A 19,662-nucleotide genomic window follows, 5' to 3' on the forward strand; every position below is an offset into this window, starting at 1 on the left:
CCTTAGCTAACCCAAATAGTATTTTCTCTGAGTCTTGACAGCTTTCAAAACAGCACTTCATTACAAGATCCAGAGCCAGCCCAGATGTGATTGATACCTGAATTTTTCTTACCAGACGTACCACTTTGTTTTGAAAACCCAAATATATTATATGTCAGAAGAAACGAATGTGCGTTAGTACAGTGTTTACTAAAGCAAATGATGCGTAATACATAGGGAATATTGTCTAGTACCTGGTCATGGAGAACAGCTGACAGCCTAAAGCAGATTGGAACACTCATTTAATTGACTTAAATTGGCATTATTAGCCATAAATAAAATGCATCCGCCAATGATATGCAATGAGATACCTTTATTAGTGGGATTTGTTTTATTTTTTTTTTTGTTGTCAAAGAATTAGGCTTAGCATTATTTAAAGCACCAAATACATGCAGATTACATAGCTTGAAAAAGCATCTGTCTATCAAGTTCAACTACAAAAAAAAAAATATTTGGATTCTTAGGAACCCTAGTTAACCACTTCAGGACTGGAAGGTTTTACCCCCTTAATAACCAGGCAATTTTTGCGATATGGCACTGCGTTACTTTTAACTGACAATTGTGCGGTCGTGCGGCGCTGTACCCAAATAAAATTCATGTCCTTTTTTTTTGCACAAATCAAGCTTTTTTTTGTGGTATTTTTTTGCGCTATAAACAAAAAAGAGTGACAATTTCGAAAAAAAAAAAAAAATTGAAAAAAATATATATATTGTTTTACTTTCTGCTATAAAACACAGCCAATATTTTTTTTTTTTTAAATCTATTTTTTTTTTAACAATGTAGGCCTAAATGTATTCTGATACATATTTTTGGTAAAAAAGATCCCAATAAGTGTATATTGATTGGTATGCGCAAACGTTATAGCATCTACAAACGATGCAATATTTTTACTTTAACTGACAATTGCGCGGTCACGCAACGCTGTACCCATATTAATAAAACCCCCATAAACATACTTGGTGTCAGTGGAAATAATCTGTCCCATAAAGCTATTGTTTTATGAGAGAGGGGAGAGTTCGGCATCATAAGAATACAATAAGCAATTATGTGGGCTATAGCCAGTGGCATTGAACAGGCTAAAACACTCGACAGGCTGGTTGTGATGAAGTTGATCGAGAGACCGACTTCTGTACACCCAGGCTGTCCATAGAAGGATCGAAATACAGCTAGTCCTTGCTGAACCAGTCAAATTTAGATCTATCTATGGCTGATTTTACTTGTTACCTATTAAGCAGCCTTATTCACATACCCTGTCTGAGTCTGACACTTTAGAGGTATCCTGGAGTGTGACAGTTACTAACCGCTCAGCTGTTTGAGCTCACTCGCTATCTCTCAATTCCTCCCAAACTCCAAATGAATGCATAATAGTGTTAAACAACAGAGCTTCAGACATAGAAAAACTGCAGGACGATGTTGCATTCCACGGTTATAAACTCAGGAGTTTAGAGATGGGTGGTAGTTGATTTACTAACTGAGTAGGGGCTATTCATTTACCAAAGTGAGTGTTTACAATAAAAAGTTTTAACTGTGCAAAAATAATAGTAAATTAGGTGAACCTAAATTCTATTTGAATATCAAATCATGTGCAAATTAAATTAACCAATCATGTGCTAGCACATTCAAAAACAAGAGATGGTGACCGCACTCAGGTGTAGATCAAAACCAGCTTATGGTTATGAGTAAGCGATCAAAAGTGTTGTGAAACGCGTCAACCTATGTACCTGTCCTGTGATGTGCCAGTCATTTTTGTTACCTGTCGTGATTAATAAATACTTCAATGTTTTGATCTACACCTGAGTGCGGTCACCATCTCTTGTTTTTGAATGCTGCCTTGATTACAGATCCGACTCGCACCTGGTTCATCATCTCACCTGAGCAACTTTGTCTGTGTTGGTTCTCTATGTGCTAGCATATGATTGGTTCATTGAATGGAAAAAAAACTTTATCTTATTTACTAAGCTCAGAGAAAATTCACTTTGAATACTCTCTTTAGTTATTCAACCCCAACCCCAGAGCGAGTAACCATTACTTGTCTTCTGAACCCCTAGACTCATGCCAAAATCAAACTTAACAAAGCTAAATAATGTTAACCACTGTGACAGGAAGTCAGGTAAATCTGGGAATGTAGTCACTGAGAGGAGACACATTCCCACCTGCTTTGAAAAGTTCACTGATACTATAGGGTGTTGGCTGCAAAAAGAGCCAGCAGGAAGTTGAAAACCATTCAGCTGTTCAGAATGAGGAGATCAAGGCCTCTATAATTTGTCCAGAGAAAATCTATTGAGTGCTGCCTCCTGTCGCCGTGTAGGCTGGGAGAGGAGGACAGACATACGTGTACCTCCCGACGCCGTGTGGGCATGGGAGAAGGACTGCTGCCGCCTGTCGCCGTGTGGGCTGGGAGAGGGGGACAGTCGGATGTGTGCCTCCCGACAAGCTGGTGAGCATGGGAGAAGACCCCCTACAGCGATGTGAAGCTAAGGAGGGTAACCACGAGTGAAGACGTCTCAAAGGTGAGAAGACCAAGTGTTCCATGTGAAGAGTGTGAAGAGTAAAGGGACCTGTTAAATGAACTGTGTTCAATGTGAAGAATCTGAAGAGTAAAGGATCCTGTTATAAATGAACATGTGTTGATGTGAAAGAAACAAAGGGACATGTTCAATGGACAATGTTTGTGCTGTGTGAAAAGCAAACAAATGGACATTTGAGTGTCTGCTGTAGGATCAGCAGTGTCGGCCCAACAGTAGGTTGGAAAGACTTCTTAGGTAGGTTCCAGCGTGAGAAGGTAGCCGCCCACAGAGGCAAGGATTTATTTTCTGTTTTATTTTATTTTGGATGTTTTGCTGCATACAGCCTGGTGAAGAAAACACCATTTAATAAACCACACTGTTTGTTTGCAAGCACTTGTCGGCTATCTCTCTGTGAAAACGCACCCCCAAAGGGGTCATCCACACCCGCCACCGAGCTAATCCCTTACATATGGTGGAGGTATGCAGTGGGCATAAGCAGAGATCCCTGCAAGGAAGTGCAAATGTTTGATGAACTTTATCTGGTGCATGAGATTGCACAATCTATGTGTGCAGGAGAGAAGATCCTGACAGAAAAAAAAAAAAAAGTGTTTTAAAGAGACAGCGGTCTCAAAATTATTTGATGAACTTTGTTGTGTCTGGTGCAAGTGACTGCACAAACTGTGTGTGCAGGAAAAGAGATCCTGCAAGAGAGAGAAAAACTACATGTGTTAAAGAGACAGTGGTCTGAAAATTTTTTGCTGGACTGTGAAAAATTTGTGGAGTTATTGAAGATGGGGCGATCCAAACGCCTGAAAAATGCAAAGATAGATGAAATGAGAGACCGGATTCTATGGATGGAGGGGATGTTACCGTCTGAACCAGCCCCATCCATGCCTAAAGAGAGTCTACTAAAGAGGAAGGTTGTTGTCCCTAGCAACACTGATGAAACTGCTATGGAGACGCAGTGTGCTCAGATGAAAAGTAAACCCAAAATGGGGGAGATGCTGAAACAACGGAGCTTTGCAGCTCAACAAAAGGCTCATCAAGAGAGCATGGCAGGCTGGAAACAGAGACGCCAGCAGCCAATGGAGGCCATCGGTTTGGAGGAAACAGAGTATGTGTGCAGGGCTGAGTTGGATGCCTTGCAACGGAAAATGGAAGAAAAGGAACAAGCCTTGGAATTGCTTAAAATGGAGCATAGAAACTTGCAGGAAATGAATGAACTACTCAAGTCTCATGTGTTACAGTGGGAAGAATCCACTGCTCTTCTTTTGGTCGAGTTGCAAAAATGTCAAGACACTATAAAGGAGAAAGATACCATCCTCATGGAAAAGGAAATTGAAATTCAGACTTTGCAGAAGCAAAGTATGTGTGAAATGTTGGAGTTGCGTAATCAGCTGGAAAAAAGTCTTCAGTGTTTGGAAGTTACAAAAATAGACCTGCAGGAGTCGCAGGAACAGAATGTTGCTCTGAAAGCGACATTGTCTCTCAGCGACAACGAGAAAAGTGAAAGAGAGGCTAAATTACTGAGTACTGTGTATGAGCTCACCACTTTGAGCAATGTGGTAGATGAATTACGTGCAGACTGTGAAAGTTGGAAAGGTGAAGCCCAACGTTTCCAGCAGCAGTTAAAGGAGAAAGAAGCCTGTGTGGCAGAATTACAATCTCATTCCCAGAAACTAGCCAATGAGGTGAAGGCTCTTATGCAGGGAAAAGGAGATTGTGAACATAAGAGGGAAAAAGTAGAGGCACAGCTTCTGGAATCGCAAGTCAAGGTGTCAGAAGGTGACCGATTGTGTGCTAAGCTGTCAGAGAAGGCAAACCGACTGCAGGTTGAGTTGGACAATGTTACAAATCAGCTTTCTCAAGCAGACAGCAAATCTAGAGAAATTGCGGAAGATTTTTCTATCTTGGAATCGCAGCTGCAAGACACGCAGGAACTCTTACAGGAAGAGAGGTGTCAAAGGCTGAGTTTCAGCACAAAGCTCAAACAAATGGAAGATGAGAAAAATGGCTTCCTGGAACAATTAAAAGAGGAGGCGGAAGCAAAGAAAAACCTATCAGAGCAAGTCGCAACATTGCAAGCTCAGATAGCGGATATGAAAAAACGCATGGAAGAAAGCGTTGGTTCATTACAGTGTGTTGAAGATGTGAAAAAGAAGTTTGATCAGATGCTTGGTGAAGAGAAGACTGTGTCTGCAAAATATGCAGAAGAACGCGACCGTGCAAAAACGGAGGCGCGTGATAACGAGAGCAAAGCCCTGTTCTTGGCTCGCTCTTTGGAGGAAGTTCTAGAGTGTAAGGCTGAACTAGAAAGTGTTAACAAACAGCTGCGTACAGAAATGGAAGAATTGGTCAGCTCCAAGGATGATGTTGTGAAAAGCGTTCAGGAGCTAGAAAAGTCTAAGCGAGCCTTAGAACAGCAAGTAGAAGAGATGAAGATTCTGTTGCAGGAACTGGAAGAGGAATTCCAGGCAACAGAGGATCTGTCCCAAAGAGGGGATAGTGTGCCTGATGCAGTTTTTAAAAGGATCAGTGTTTTGGGGTCTGTCCTGAGTGAGCCTCAGAAATGTGACGACATGTGGCTTGAATCACCCCTTTGGAATAAACCGTTCCTTCAAAAACTTCAAGCATTGGAAAATGTATCATTAGAGCTTCAGCAAACAAAGGAGCTGAGTAAGAAATGTGGTGATTTCTCAGTTCAGGCTGAAAACCTAGTGGAGAAAACTAAGGCTGTTGGTGAAAACGTGAAGCAAATGAATAAGTGCCTTTCAGGGAGTGTTTCCAAAATGGAACTGGTGAAAGACGGGTGGCAGAAGTTTGATCTTGAGATGCATTCCATGTGGAATTCAGATAGAGAAAAAGAACTAGGTGACCTTGAGCGGTCAAATAGTTCAGCAGAAAGTGCATTGAAGAAACCTGTAAAAGAATGTGTTGCAGTTCCATGCTTCTTCACTGATGCAGAGAGGAGGTCTATAATGGATACCACCCAGATCGCTGGGTTCAACTGTGTTGTTGCCTTTAACCCCGATGTTGGTGGAAGGAAAGTTGATGATGTTCTGGTTGGCTTCTTCTGTGAAGAGTTTGGCAAGAAATATAAACTGAATATCAAATCAAATAGTAGGCCTTTACTGCGACTCGCTCAGGAGGGCGAAAAGTTTAAGAAGTTGATGAGTGCAAATGCTTCAGATCTGCCTATGAATATGAAATGTTTGAATGATATTGATATCTCTGGGAAAAGGAACAGGGGTCACATTGAAGAAATGTGTGACAGCCTGTTGTCTCAATTGGAAAATCCTCTGCACAGCATCTTAGAGCAAGCAAAGCTCAAGAAGGAAGATCATTCCCTTTTACAACAAAAAGTCAATGATTGTGTACAGATGTATGGAGAGGCAACTCAAGTCACAGAGGGATGTCAAGAGTCCCTACTTGGAACAAAGCTTAGTGAAGCAAAGGTTCTCAAAGTTTTGTGGAAAACATTTATGGATTGCAGAGAGAGGCGTCTTAAGAATGTTGAAGACCTTAAGACTAGCCCAATTGAGTTGCCTAAGGATCACGGTCCTCCATGGTGGATTGGACAGACGGTTATGAGGGACAAGCTGTCTGACATTTATGAGAAAGCTGTCAATGAAGATGACAGAAACGAGAAGGAGCAAAATTATGCCAAAAATGCAGTTGAAGAATGTGTATATGAGATGAGAGACAAACTGTGTGGCATTTATGAGAAATCTGTCAGTGAAGATGACAGAAACAGTTTCATCCGGAAGCTTGAGGATAATAGGAGGCTTATCAGTGAGTCAGCAGTGCCTGACACATGCGTGCCTGGAAATATGTGTCCCAACCCTAGGGTTGAAACAAGAGGGGGGGGTATGTGACAGGAAGTCAGGTAAATCTGGGAATGTAGTCACTGAGAGGAGACACATTCCCACCTGCTTTGAAAAGTTCACTGATACTATAGGGTGTTGGCTGCAAAAAGAGCCAGCAGGAAGTTGAAAACCATTCAGCTGTTCAGAATGAGGAGATCAAGGCCTCTATAATTTGTCCAGAGAAAATCTATTGAGTGCTGCCTCCTGTCGCCGTGTAGGCTGGGAGAGGAGGACAGACATACGTGTACCTCCCGACGCCGTGTGGGCATGGGAGAAGGACTGCTGCCGCCTGTCGCCGTGTGGGCTGGGAGAGGGGGACAGTCGGATGTGTGCCTCCCGACAAGCTGGTGAGCATGGGAGAAGACCCCCTACAGCGATGTGAAGCTAAGGAGGGTAACCACGAGTGAAGACGTCTCAAAGGTGAGAAGACCAAGTGTTCCATGTGAAGAGTGTGAAGAGTAAAGGGACCTGTTAAATGAACTGTGTTCAATGTGAAGAATCTGAAGAGTAAAGGATCCTGTTATAAATGAACATGTGTTGATGTGAAAGAAACAAAGGGACATGTTCAATGGACAATGTTTGTGCTGTGTGAAAAGCAAACAAATGGACATTTGAGTGTCTGCTGTAGGATCAGCAGTGTCGGCCCAACAGTAGGTTGGAAAGACTTCTTAGGTAGGTTCCAGCGTGAGAAGGTAGCCGCCCACAGAGGCAAGGATTTATTTTCTGTTTTATTTTATTTTGGATGTTTTGCTGCATACAGCCTGGTGAAGAAAACACCATTTAATAAACCACACTGTTTGTTTGCAAGCACTTGTCGGCTATCTCTCTGTGAAAACGCACCCCCAAAGGGGTCATCCACACCCGCCACCGAGCTAATCCCTTACACCACCTAAGGACTGGAAAGGTTTTACCCCCCTTAATGACTAGGCAATTTTTTGCGATACTGCACTCTGTTATTTTAACTGTCAATTGCACGGCCGTGCGACTCTGTACCCAAATAAAATTGATGTCCTTTTTTCCCACAAATAGAGCTTTCTTTTGGTGGTATTTTTTGCGCTATAAACAGAAAGGCAAAAAGATATTTAAAAATAATCCTTTTATACATTTAGGCTTGGTTCATATATATGCGGTTTCCCGGTGGCTGTGTTTGCTCATGCACAGCAGCCTATTCATTTGAATGGGCTGCTGAATCCACTGAAAACACAGGTCCCTACACCTTTCCAGAAAACGGGGCATAGTGCAGTGTGGTTTACAGTGGTACCTGCATGCATCTCTTGAGCAGCAGCATGTTATTCTATGCAGGTGGTTGCAAGTGCAGAAATAGGAGCGGTCCTGCAGCAGCAGCCACCTGCATGAGTGTGAACCGAGCGTTAGACTGTTAACAATCTTCAAAATATCTAGTTTGTGCAAAGAAATACCAAGTTCCAAAAAATATAAAGGCCACTCATAATCTCTCAACTGGATTTGTTTGGTAATATGGAGGAAATTTCACAATGTATCTAAATGACTTCTTTAGTTTAGTGGGAGAACTTATAATATACCCCAACAATTAAATCTACATCAGTAATTTAGTCATCCTAATCCAGCCACCATGATGTCATGAATTTTTTCATGCCAGATGTTGACCAAGACTGAAGGTGTACTGTTGTAAAGTTTCAAAAATGGCATAATATGTCAGTGACAGATGGTTTTGAAGACTCCCACCCTTGTTCAGGGATCTTTGTTCCAGGTTGACCCTTTCACATCAATAATCCTTTCAGGCCAAAAGGTTCCCAAAGAGAGCTGATCCGCAGAGTTTGTCAATATACCGCTCTTTGTATTCCTCGCGACACTTAACTTTATATATAATGGTGCCTCACTTCTTAGTTTGTTGTTGGATTTAAAATACACACGTAACCATATGCAATGTGTGTTAAAAAGCCTTCTGAGCTATTTTGACACTCCAATCACAAACTGAAAGACAATATTACTTTGTGTATTATGTTCCTTTACTTTGAGGAGCTAGTGTTTTACCTTGACTTTATAGTTGTTGGGAAACACCAAACTTTTACATTTTTTTCTATGATGCTTGTAATCTTTGCCCTTAGAACCTGTGTTGTTACCATGTCAGCTTCATGTTGTAGAGGTACAGTAACCCCTCTTTGTGTTCTAGTGGGTGGTGGATGTCACAAAATAGATGCAAGTCTGTGTGTAGATTTCTTATACACTTTTTTATCAAAGGACACCCCCATTTTGACATGTAATATAGTAAAAACAGGGTAATTTGCTATTCGACGTGTCTTCCCATGGAAAATTGATCATTTTCATTAAATGTATTTGACCTAAAACCCTGCATGCCCCCTGAACCAATGACCTGCTGTTTTTGCCCCTGAATGTTTTTCCTCTTTCACGTATATATGGCTATAATGAGAGACATTGGTACTCACATTTACACCCATGTTTTTGTTTGTAGAAGTTTATTTGGCCAAACTCCCATGTTGACTTAGAGCCGGTTCACATAGGCGCGACCCGACTTGCCGGGGCGACCTGTGAAGTCGCGGTGCGCAGCTCGCATCGCGACCTCGGAGCGGCATGCACGGACTTCATATCATTGAAGTCAATGCAGGTCGCTCCAGGTCGCCCCAAAGTAGCTCAGGACCCTTTTTCTAAGTCGGAGCGACTTGTGTCGCTCCTATTAGAACGGGTCCTGTGCTAATCTATGGCAGGCGACCAGCTGCGACTTGTCAGGTGACCAGGTCCCCTTACAAGTCGCCCCAGTGTGAACCGGCTCTTATAATTATGTTGAATATGAATTAGATCATTATACATGAGACCTACCCTACATTTTATCCATTTCTCTTCCTGCCTTTATATGATCTCCAGATTGCCTATGTCCTTCCCACAGTAAATTACCAAGACTGTTCTCTACATTCAATATTTGGCAAGCAGGGGTATGTAGCTATCTACAAGTGTATACAGAGGTAGTCCTTAAGTAACTTAAATTCCAACGCCCATTTCACAAACGATTAACCCCATTCAAAAGACGTCTGTTCCTCAAAGACTTTGTCACATAGCCATTGACTTCTCTTGAAGTTATTGCCCTCACAAGGCAACACTGATCACTCTGCTGGATCATAAGTTGCAGTTTTCTATCCTCATGGCCCCTTCTTAAGCTGCTCTTGCTAGTGCTACCGTGACTCCTGGAAGAGCCTACTAGGACCAATCACAATGTCACACTTTGAATTCTCATCTCTTCTCCCTTGTTTTGATCTAAGTATCAGTTGTGTGTGGAATCAGACAATTTGATTGCTTATTGGCATTAAGCTCTGTTTATTGCTGCAGTAAGGGTCATCCACCACTAATGCTGGACAAGCAGAGGAAGTAAAAAGATGGCAGCTGGAACTAAGGTATATAAATTTATAAAGAAATAGTTGGAGGTGTGAGGGCTCAGAAAGTGGGGTGGAAGAACAGGGGTCAAGGGGAACATTCAATTGTTTTGAAGTAATCCCAGGTATAAAATAGCGTTATTAGTTTAGACTGAAATTGAAAAAGAAACCCCCTTAGGTTTGTGGGACTTTAAGGGTAACAGTAAAGGCTCTCATAAGAGAAGTTTTAACGTGTAATAATTATAAAATTTTATTTGGTAAAGTTGTGGTTGTAACAGACAATCATCATAAACTGTACATGTTTAAGTCATAGACTCGAAAAAAAGCATGAATGATACAATACAGTTGTAGGTACATAGCAGAGTCCAACGCGTTTCAAACTGTTTGTTTTAGTACATAAATCTTCCTCAGGGAGTCTGCATATGTTCCTGAAATACATAGTTAAATATAAATTCCAAGAAACAGAATATATATAAGCATTTTACAATGAAAAGTTTTTTGTACATGAAAAAAGTATTATTTGCATCTGCGACCACATGTTGCCCTAAAAAAGTCCTGGAAAGCCTCTTGCTAATCCAGGATACTCCTAGAGAGGAAACCTACTCCCAAAGATTGAAAGGGAAAAAGGAAAAAGGGGGAAAGGGGAGAAGAGGAAAGGGGAGGGGAAAAGGAAGAAAAGGGAAGGAAGGGGGGGGAAAAAAGAAAGGGGGGAGGATGAAGAGACCCCTTGTGTTAAAAAGACATACCTGCAAAACAGTAGAGCCCAAAAGAAGGTTCCCCTTCGGGGGGGTAAAACTCCCAAGCGTTGAGAGCTAGAGTCAGGTATAAAGATTTATTCTGTATCTGAAACAGCGAGTATATTTACAACTGTCAGAGATCCAGGGTTAATGTAAGTATGTATATAAACATTGTTACAGAAAATATTCATGTAAATTCACCTGTTATGATGATTTTCATGTAGACATATAAAGAGGGGAAAAAGAAAAACGAAACCAGGGAAAATAGGGAAAAAAAGAAAGCTGATTTTTCCCAAAGAAATATTATCTTCCGATGTATATATCTCTCAGATTTATTAGAGTGGGATCCTATCAGGGGAAAAGAAAATGTATCTTTTCAGCTTTGGTAAATCAAGATAATGTATATAGTATATTAAGTAATGTGATTGTAGTAGCTCTTACCTCACTAATTTATTGGAGGGTGTGGGGTATCCCATCAGTTTCCAAGGGTTTTGGGGAAACCTATATCTTCCCAATGGGAATATAAATCCTTGCCTGAAAGGTATAGGACAGGGATAATATGCCTATATAGGTATACATTTTGCATATCTTATTATTAGTTATAAATAGGTATTCCACCTGAAAAGATCATACCGTTCAGATTGAAGCCTGTCGTCACCGTATCCAATGAGGACAGCGGCATATCATCCTATGAGATATAGGATGTGATCTAAAGTTACTCGTCCTATGGATCCTGATAGTAACATAAGGAGAAAAATAAGATAAAGCCCTCTTTTAATAAGTTGCCATCGTAGTTAAGAAAAAAGTTTTTAGTTATATAGGTCTCCTCCAGAGTACTCACTGTTATGTATGGATATCGGAGCGATAGGCGTCCTGTGTTGCATCGGAGAGATAGCTCTCCGTTCTGGCTCTCGGCGTCCCCTTAAATACCCAAACTGATAATATTTCTTTGGGAAAAATCAGCTTTCTTTTTTTCCCTATTTTCCCTGGTTTCGTTTTTCTTTTTCCCCTCTTTATATGTCTACATGAAAATCATCATAACAGGTGAATTTACATGAATATTTTCTGTAACAATGTTTATATACATACTTACATTAACCCTGGATCTCTGACAGTTGTAAATATACTCGCTGTTTCAGATACAGAATAAATCTTTATACCTGACTCTAGCTCTCAACGCTTGGGAGTTTTACCCCCCCGAAGGGGAACCTTCTTTTGGGCTCTACTGTTTTGCAGGTATGTCTTTTTAACACAAGGGGTCTCTTCATCCTCCCCCCTTTCTTTTTTCCCCCCCCTTCCTTCCCTTTTCTTCCTTTTCCCCTCCCCTTTCCTCTTCTCCCCTTTCCCCCTTTTTCCTTTTTCCCTTTCAATCTTTGGGAGTAGGTTTCCTCTCTAGGAGTATCCTGGATTAGCAAGAGGCTTTCCAGGACTTTTTTAGGGCAACATGTGGTCGCAGATGCAAATAATACTTTTTTCATGTACAAAAAACTTTTCATTGTAAAATGCTTATATATATTCTGTTTCTTGGAATTTATATTTAACTATGTATTTCAGGAACATATGCAGACTCCCTGAGGAAGATTTATGTACTAAAACAAACAGTTTGAAACGCGTTGGACTCTGCTATGTACCTACAACTGTATTGTATCATTCATGCTTTTTTTCGAGTCTATGACTTAAACATGTACAGTTTATGATGATTGTCTGTTACAACCACAACTTTACCAAATAAAATTTTATAATTATTACACGTTAAAACTTCTCTTATGAGAGCCTTTACTGTTACCCTTAAAGTCCCACAAACCTAAGGGGGTTTCTTTTTCAATTTATGACGGGATTATGGTAACCAATTACCTGGTAGCTATCTATATTATTCTACATTAGTTTAGACTTAGAAAAATTAGAATGTCAAGACTTTATAGAAAAAAAGCAAACATCAGAAATTACTGTAGCTTGGATAGAACCTATAAATACTTGTAACCTAATATATTGAACATGAATATTTATGCTCTGTTTGCCAAGTAATATAATGGTAAAGGTCATTGAAACATCCATAATATTTTACTATGCTATTAGCCTGCAAGAGATGTACTTAACTCCAAGATATTAAATATTTATCATTAGCCATTCTAGTACAAAATTACTTGCTATAGATTAATAGCTCCGGAACATATCTGAACAGTTGATATCATGACTTTGAAAGACTGCATTCAAATCTGGCACAACAGATATTTTGATCCTGGATTCTTGTTAAAAGTTACTTTTTTTCTTTTAAAATAGCATTTGCTGTTAATAATATTTTCAATTTATGCAATCAATGTAAAGTGAGTTATAGGTCACTTCATAAAATCCTGATCCAAGTCATTTGCTATAAAATGTAAGAGGGCCTACATATGGAATTTTCATCTTAAGGTGAAAATAATTTTGGCAAGAACCTGGACCAAATTATTATATGCTAACTTTATAATAGACTACTCTTGATTATTTTTGGTAAGGTCTTCATTCAGAATACAGTAATTTTTCACCCCTTACCCCAATGAAAAAGGAACTTGGAAACATCACCAAGAAGCTGTGGAGGGATGACGCTAAGGCACCGGAAGTGACGTCGGGGCCGGTGCAGTGCATCGTGGGACCAAAGAAGAAGGAAGAGGACGGAAGAGGACGCGGAAGAGGATCGCGCTGGCTTCAAGCTGCCCACACCTGAGATGGCAGCGCTGGACAAGACATTTTCAAGGTAAGTATTTCTCCCAAAAGGTAAGTGCAACCCGGGACAGATCAGAAGCTAGCCATTGTGGAATGTGCTAGCCCTGACTGTCCCAGGGGTATTTTTATTAAAAAATGTATAACCAGGGTGGAACTCCGCTTTAAATTAGGCCTCTAACATTGCACAATCTATTGCACATCACTGATGTTTTGTTAGGATAAAGCAGGGATTATCAATATTAAGGTTTTCCACCCAAATTAAGGTTCCTCCACCCCAAACTCACTCATCCATGTCTCTATGGACCTTGCTTTGTGCACTCGTCCAAATCATTTAGTGGATGGGGGAATTTGGTGTGGGATTGTTTTTCATGTGTTGGGCTTGGCCCCTTAGTTACAGCGAAGGGAACTCTTAAGGCATCAGAATACCAAGACATTTTGGACAATTTCATGCTCCCAACTTTGTGGGAACAATGTGGGAATGGCCCCTTCCGGTGTCAACACGACTGCGCAGCAGTGCAAAAAGCAAGGTCGATAAAGACATAGATGAATGAGTTTGAGGCTGAAGAACTTGACTGGCCTGCACAGAGTCCGGACCTCAACCCAATAGGACACCTTTGGGATAAATTAGAGCAGGCCTTTTCATCCAACATCAGTGCCTGACTTCACAAATGCGCTTCTGGAAGAATGGTCAAACATTCCCATAGACTTACTTTTAGACCTTGTGGACAGCCTTCCCAGAAGAGTTAAAGCTGTTATAGAGGGGTGTTAGAAGGGTGGGCCAACTCAATATTGAACCCGAAGGACTAAGACTGAGATGCTATTAAAGTTAATGTGCGTGTAAAGGCAGGCATCCCAATACTGTTGACAATATAGTATAAATAGATATATAGATATATATACTGTATACATATATATATATATATATATATATATATATATATATATATATATACAGTGTATATATATATATATATATATATATATATATATATATCTATATATTAACCACTTGCCAACCAGCCGCCGTAGTTTTAGGACGGCAGGTCAGGTCTGTTACGCGAAATGACATACATGTAAGTGGCTTTGTGTAGCAGTTAGTGTGGGCGCGTGCATGCCCCAATTGGCTAGAGGGTGAGCAAATCAGCGTGTCCAGCGGCCACGATGTTCGCCAGGCACCCGCGATCACTCCCCGTGGAGACATAACGGCGGTCTGCAGATATAAACACGGTAGATCGCTGTTCTGTGGGTGATGAACACAGAGATCCTGTGTTCCTCCTATTTAGAAATACAGGTCTCTGTGTTCATTCAGTGAGTCAATCCCCACGTGGTTAGAGATCACCCCCCTAGGCACGCATTTAACCCTTTGATCAAAACCCTGGGTTAACCCCTTCCCTGTTAGTGTCATTATTACAGTAACAGTGCATATTTTTAGCACTGATTACTGTAGTAATGTCACTGGTCTCCCCAAAAGTGTCAAAAATGTCAATTAGGTGTCCGAACTGTCTGCCGCAATGTAGCAGTCCCACTAAAAATCACTGATCGCCGCAATTACTAGTAAAAAAAAATAAAAAATAAAAATGACATAAATCTTTCCCCTAGTTTTTAGACGCGATAACTTTTGCACAAACCAATCAATATACACTTATTGGGATTTTTGTTACCAAAATTATGTAGCATAATACATATTGGAATAAAATTATATATATATATATTTTTTTTTTTCAGAATTGTCACTCTTTTATTGTTTTATAGCGCAAAAAATAAAAATCTCAGAGGTGATCAAATACCATCCACAGAAAGCTCTATTAGTGGGGGAAAAAAAGGCATCGATTTTATTTGGGTACAGCATCTCACGATTGTCAGTTAAAGTAACACAGCGCAGTATCGCAAAAAATGGCCTGGTCAATAAGAGGTCCTTAGGTGGTTAACATTGTTTAGCTTTGTTAAGTTTGATTTTGACACTTTGGCATAAGTCTAGGGGTTCAGAAGACAACTGATGGTCCTGTAAAACATCATATATATATATCCTTGAGGGGTTTCCTGACCTTTAAGCAGGGACAGGAAACAACCTCTTAACAGGAAGAATCTGTTTGTAACAAGAACTCTATGGTAGTTACCAGGCATGAATGTAAACAACCTCGTAGACAGTGTACAAAAGAACACTTCCCTACACACTCCCCTTGGTTTAACCATTATGTTCCGTCAAAGACAACATACATAACATATATATATATACAACAATAAGGTGCATAAAAGATCCAAACGGCCAAAAGGCTCAGAGACTCCTTCACACACTAGCAGCGCTAGGGTCCATGAGTAAACATGAATCAATACATCATCTTATTCAATGAATAAAAAGAAAGTCCAGACATGCAGTCCCAAGGGGAAGTTGGCTGAGAAGGTGTATCCTTGCAGAGAGCCCAAAAAAAGCCTTCACCACACCGCTGTGTGCACCCTTAAGTGGGAACACTTACCAGATCAAATCTGCATTTGTGCCAAACAAGCAAGTGGGATCGCCTTACTCTCCTTCAGCCTCCCTAATGGGTTTCACGGGGACCGCCGTCAGCTGACAGATGATATTGTCTCACCAGCATATGGACCATTTGCATAGGGAATAGTAATAAAGAGGCAACATAGCGTAATCCAGTAAAATTAGGTACGCCTTTATTCCCAAAACAATCACCCTTCAACAATTGCACTTACAAGACAACAAATTCATATCAGCATTATTGCATGAAAGCCGACAGTCCCTCGGTAGAAGTCACTTGCTGACGAAACGCGTCAGGGCGTGGTCACGTAATCACGCAAGAAGCCCTCGTCACGCTGACCCCTCGAGGCTCGTAGCCAGGTACCGGGCTCCGGGCACACAGGACGGATGTTAGCGGTAGGACTGTCGGCTTTCATGCAATAATGCTGATATGAATTTGTTGTCTTGTAAGTGCAATTGTTGAAGGGTGATTGAGTGTCCTCTGTGATTTCCTCATCACTGACTTGAGGAATGGGCAGCAAATGATTGCGATGCCAAGTTTGATTCATCCTTCTGGTCCCTTAATCTTGTATACAGGTATGCCAGGTAATTTATCCACCACTGTGAAGATTTCTTTCCTCCATCTGTCAGCTAATTTATGCTTTCCTGTTGCACCGAGGTTTCGTAGTAGTACTCAATCGCCTATATTCAAGTGTCTGTATCTCACCGAAGATCAAACCTTCTTTTTAGTTTACTTCATTAATTTTGGCCGCATTTTCGTCAGCCAAGCGGTAAGCCGATTTAAGGGTATCTTTCAATCTAGCCACATATTGGTAGTGGCTTTGGTGACTGATTCCATCAGTGGAGACCCCTAGTAGAAGGTCAATTGGTAATCTGGGCTCTCTTCCAAACAATTAAAAAGTAAGGGGAAAACCCAGTACTCTCATGCCCTGTAATGTTATATGCATGAACCATGGCTTCAATCCTATAACTCCAGGTATGTTTGTCATCAGTCTGTAGAGTGCCTAACATATAAAGCAAGGTCCTGTTAAATCTTTCAGGAAGAGCATCACCTTCATGATGGTAAGGTGTAGTCCGACTCTTGCGAACCTTTAGCAGCTGAAGCAAATTCTTAATTAACTTGCTCTCAAAATCCTGACCCTGATTTGAGTGTATTCTGTGGGGGACACTGTAGTGGATAAAATATTTCTCCCAAAGCACTCGAGCAACTGTTACTGCCTTTTGATCTTTGGGAGGGAAAGCTTGGGCGTACCGAGTAAAGCGATCGGTCACCACTAATACATTTCTGATTCCTCGGGAATCTTGGTCAATACATAGAAAGTCGATACGGACCAAATTCATGGAACCTGAACTTTAGTTTCTTCATGGGGGCAGCACGGACCAGCAGAGCTTTCCTCTGAAGACATTGAAGGCAACGTCTGCAAAGATCAACCACAGTGTCTCTCTTTTAGGCCAGTAAAACCGGTCTTGGATGAAGCCATAAGTCTTCTCTGGCCCCAGATGGCCATGATGGTCATACAGAATCCTGAGAAAAAAACACCTAGTGCATTACCCGTGGTCACTATTTGCAAAATTTTAATAAAAATGCCAAATGCATACTCACAGACGTAAAGATAAAATCATGTTACAAGCATCCACCATGTGTGAACTGGAACAAGTCCTTCAGTCAGGACCGCTAACACATTTCGGGGGTCAGGCCCCCTTCCTCAGAGCTGGTCTTACCACATGCAGATCACAAATATATATAACAGCTTTAATTGCATCAGTTCAATCCCCCTCCCTCCCTCCTCCCCCCCAGAGGAAGTGGGCGGGACCATCCAGTGCTTCTGATCTTGGCCCTCTCAGCCTTAGATGAAAGTTAACCCTTTGCTCATCCCTGGGATCTTGAGGTCATGTAATACCCATCAGGAACTCTGCACCCTGAAGTATGCACATGTGGACAAATAAGCAAGGAGTAGTGATATGATGGAACTGTTGTTATGACTATTGTTGTTAATAGTAACAGGATGTATGTGCTCTATGTGCGGTGGGCGCTTGTCTGTGGGAAGCTCGATGGGTTACAGTGTTCTAGTAGATCACGTGCATTTGGTACATACCCCGCTGTGATCGCTGGCATGTGTCCTCATATTCTATGTTGCAGCGGCATCGGTGATGTAGTTGTGTCCCCTCATTGTATGAATGTGCCCACAGCTTCCTGATCAGCGATTTTCGTGTGGTGTTGGTTCCGGGTCTCGGGACGCACGCCCGCCAGCCGGTAAGCGAACATATCAGGGACAGCTTCTGGACCACTACCCATGCATCCCACAAGCCGTGTCTCAGAAAATGCCACTTTATCTCCAACAACTGCACAAATCTGCGGTAAAATCTGCAAAGGCCGAGGAAAGAATGTAGCTCTGTAATATTCTGAGGCTGGGGCCAGTTCACCACAGCCTCCACTTTTGCAGGGTCAGTGGCCACACCTTCTGCAGAAATGATGTGACCCACATATGTGACTGTTGATCTTCAGAACTTGCACTTGTCTGCTGACTAGAGATGGACGAACATCGGCCGGGGCGGTTCGCGAACGTCAGCCGCAAATTTTCTTAAAAGAAGTTCACGGCGGGCCCCATTGACTTTAATGGGAGGCGAACTTTAAAAACCTTTAGGTCATATTTGCAGCCACAAAAGACGTACTAGCTGTGCACAAATAGTCCCAGCACATGGACAATGTCATAACAGAAGTATTGCAATTGAAAAAGTTGCCCTAAATCTTTTTTCTTTTTTTTTTTTTTTTACAGCAAAAAATATATATATTTTTTTCATAAATCAGCCAGAATTGACAGCAGCCAGTAAATACATGTCTGGTACATATAGGGTCCATTCTCACATCTGTAAAATGGGTCCGCATCCATTCCACAATTTGGCGGACCCTTTACAGACCCAGTGTTTTTCATTTCCAGTCTGGAAAAATTAGGCATTCACAGGATAAAGAAGTAAGTGTTGGCCATTCCAGGCCCCAAAAATTAGCCCACATGCGCTTACCTGACAGCTAAGAACATAGTATTCTGTGGCTGAAAGTACATTAGGCATTCACAGGTAACAGAAGTAAGTGTCGGCCAGTATTGGCCCCAAAAAGTAGCCCACATGGGTTTACCTGACAGCTAAGAACGTAGTATTCTGTGGCTGAAGGTACATTAGGCATTCACAGTATACAGAAGTAAGTGTCGGCCTGTATAGGCCCCAAAAATTAGCTCACATGGGTTTAACTGACAGCAAAGGACGTAGTATTTGATGGCTAGAGGTACATTAGTCATTCACACAGTATACAGAAGTAAGTGTCGGCCTGTATAGGCTGCAAAAAATTAGCTCACATGGGTTTAACTGACAGCAAAGAACGTAGTGTATTTGATGGCTAGAGGTACAGTAGGTGTTCACAGGATACAGAAGTAAGTGTCGGCCTGAATAGGCCCCAAAAATTAGCTCACATGGGTTGAACTTATAGCAAAGAACGTAGTGTATTTGATAGCTGGAGGAACATTAGGCATTCAAAGGATAAAGAAGTAAGTGTCGGCCTGTATAGGCCCCAAAAATTAGCTCACATGGGTTTAACTGACAGCAAAGGACGTAGTATTTGATGGCTAGAGGTACATTAGGCATTCACACAGTATACAGAAGTAAGTGTCGGCCTGTATAGGCTGCAAAAATTAGCTCACATGGGTTTAACTGACAGCAAAGAACGTAGTGTATTTGATGGCTAGAGGTACATTAGGCATTCACAGGATACAGAAGTAAGTGTTGGCCTGTATAGGCCCCAAAAATTAGCTCACATGGGTTTAACTGACAGCAAAGAATGTAGTATTTGATGGCTGGAGGTTCATTAGGCATTCACACAGTATACAGAAGTAAGTGTCGGCCTGGCCTGTATAGGCTCCAAAAATTAGCTCACATGGGTTTAACTGACAGCAAATAACGTAGTAT

The sequence above is a fragment of the Pelophylax lessonae genome (assembly GCF_965119305.1).
Source record: "Pelophylax lessonae genome assembly, chromosome: 1".
NCBI classification, from domain to species: domain Eukaryota; kingdom Metazoa; phylum Chordata; class Amphibia; order Anura; family Ranidae; genus Pelophylax; species Pelophylax lessonae.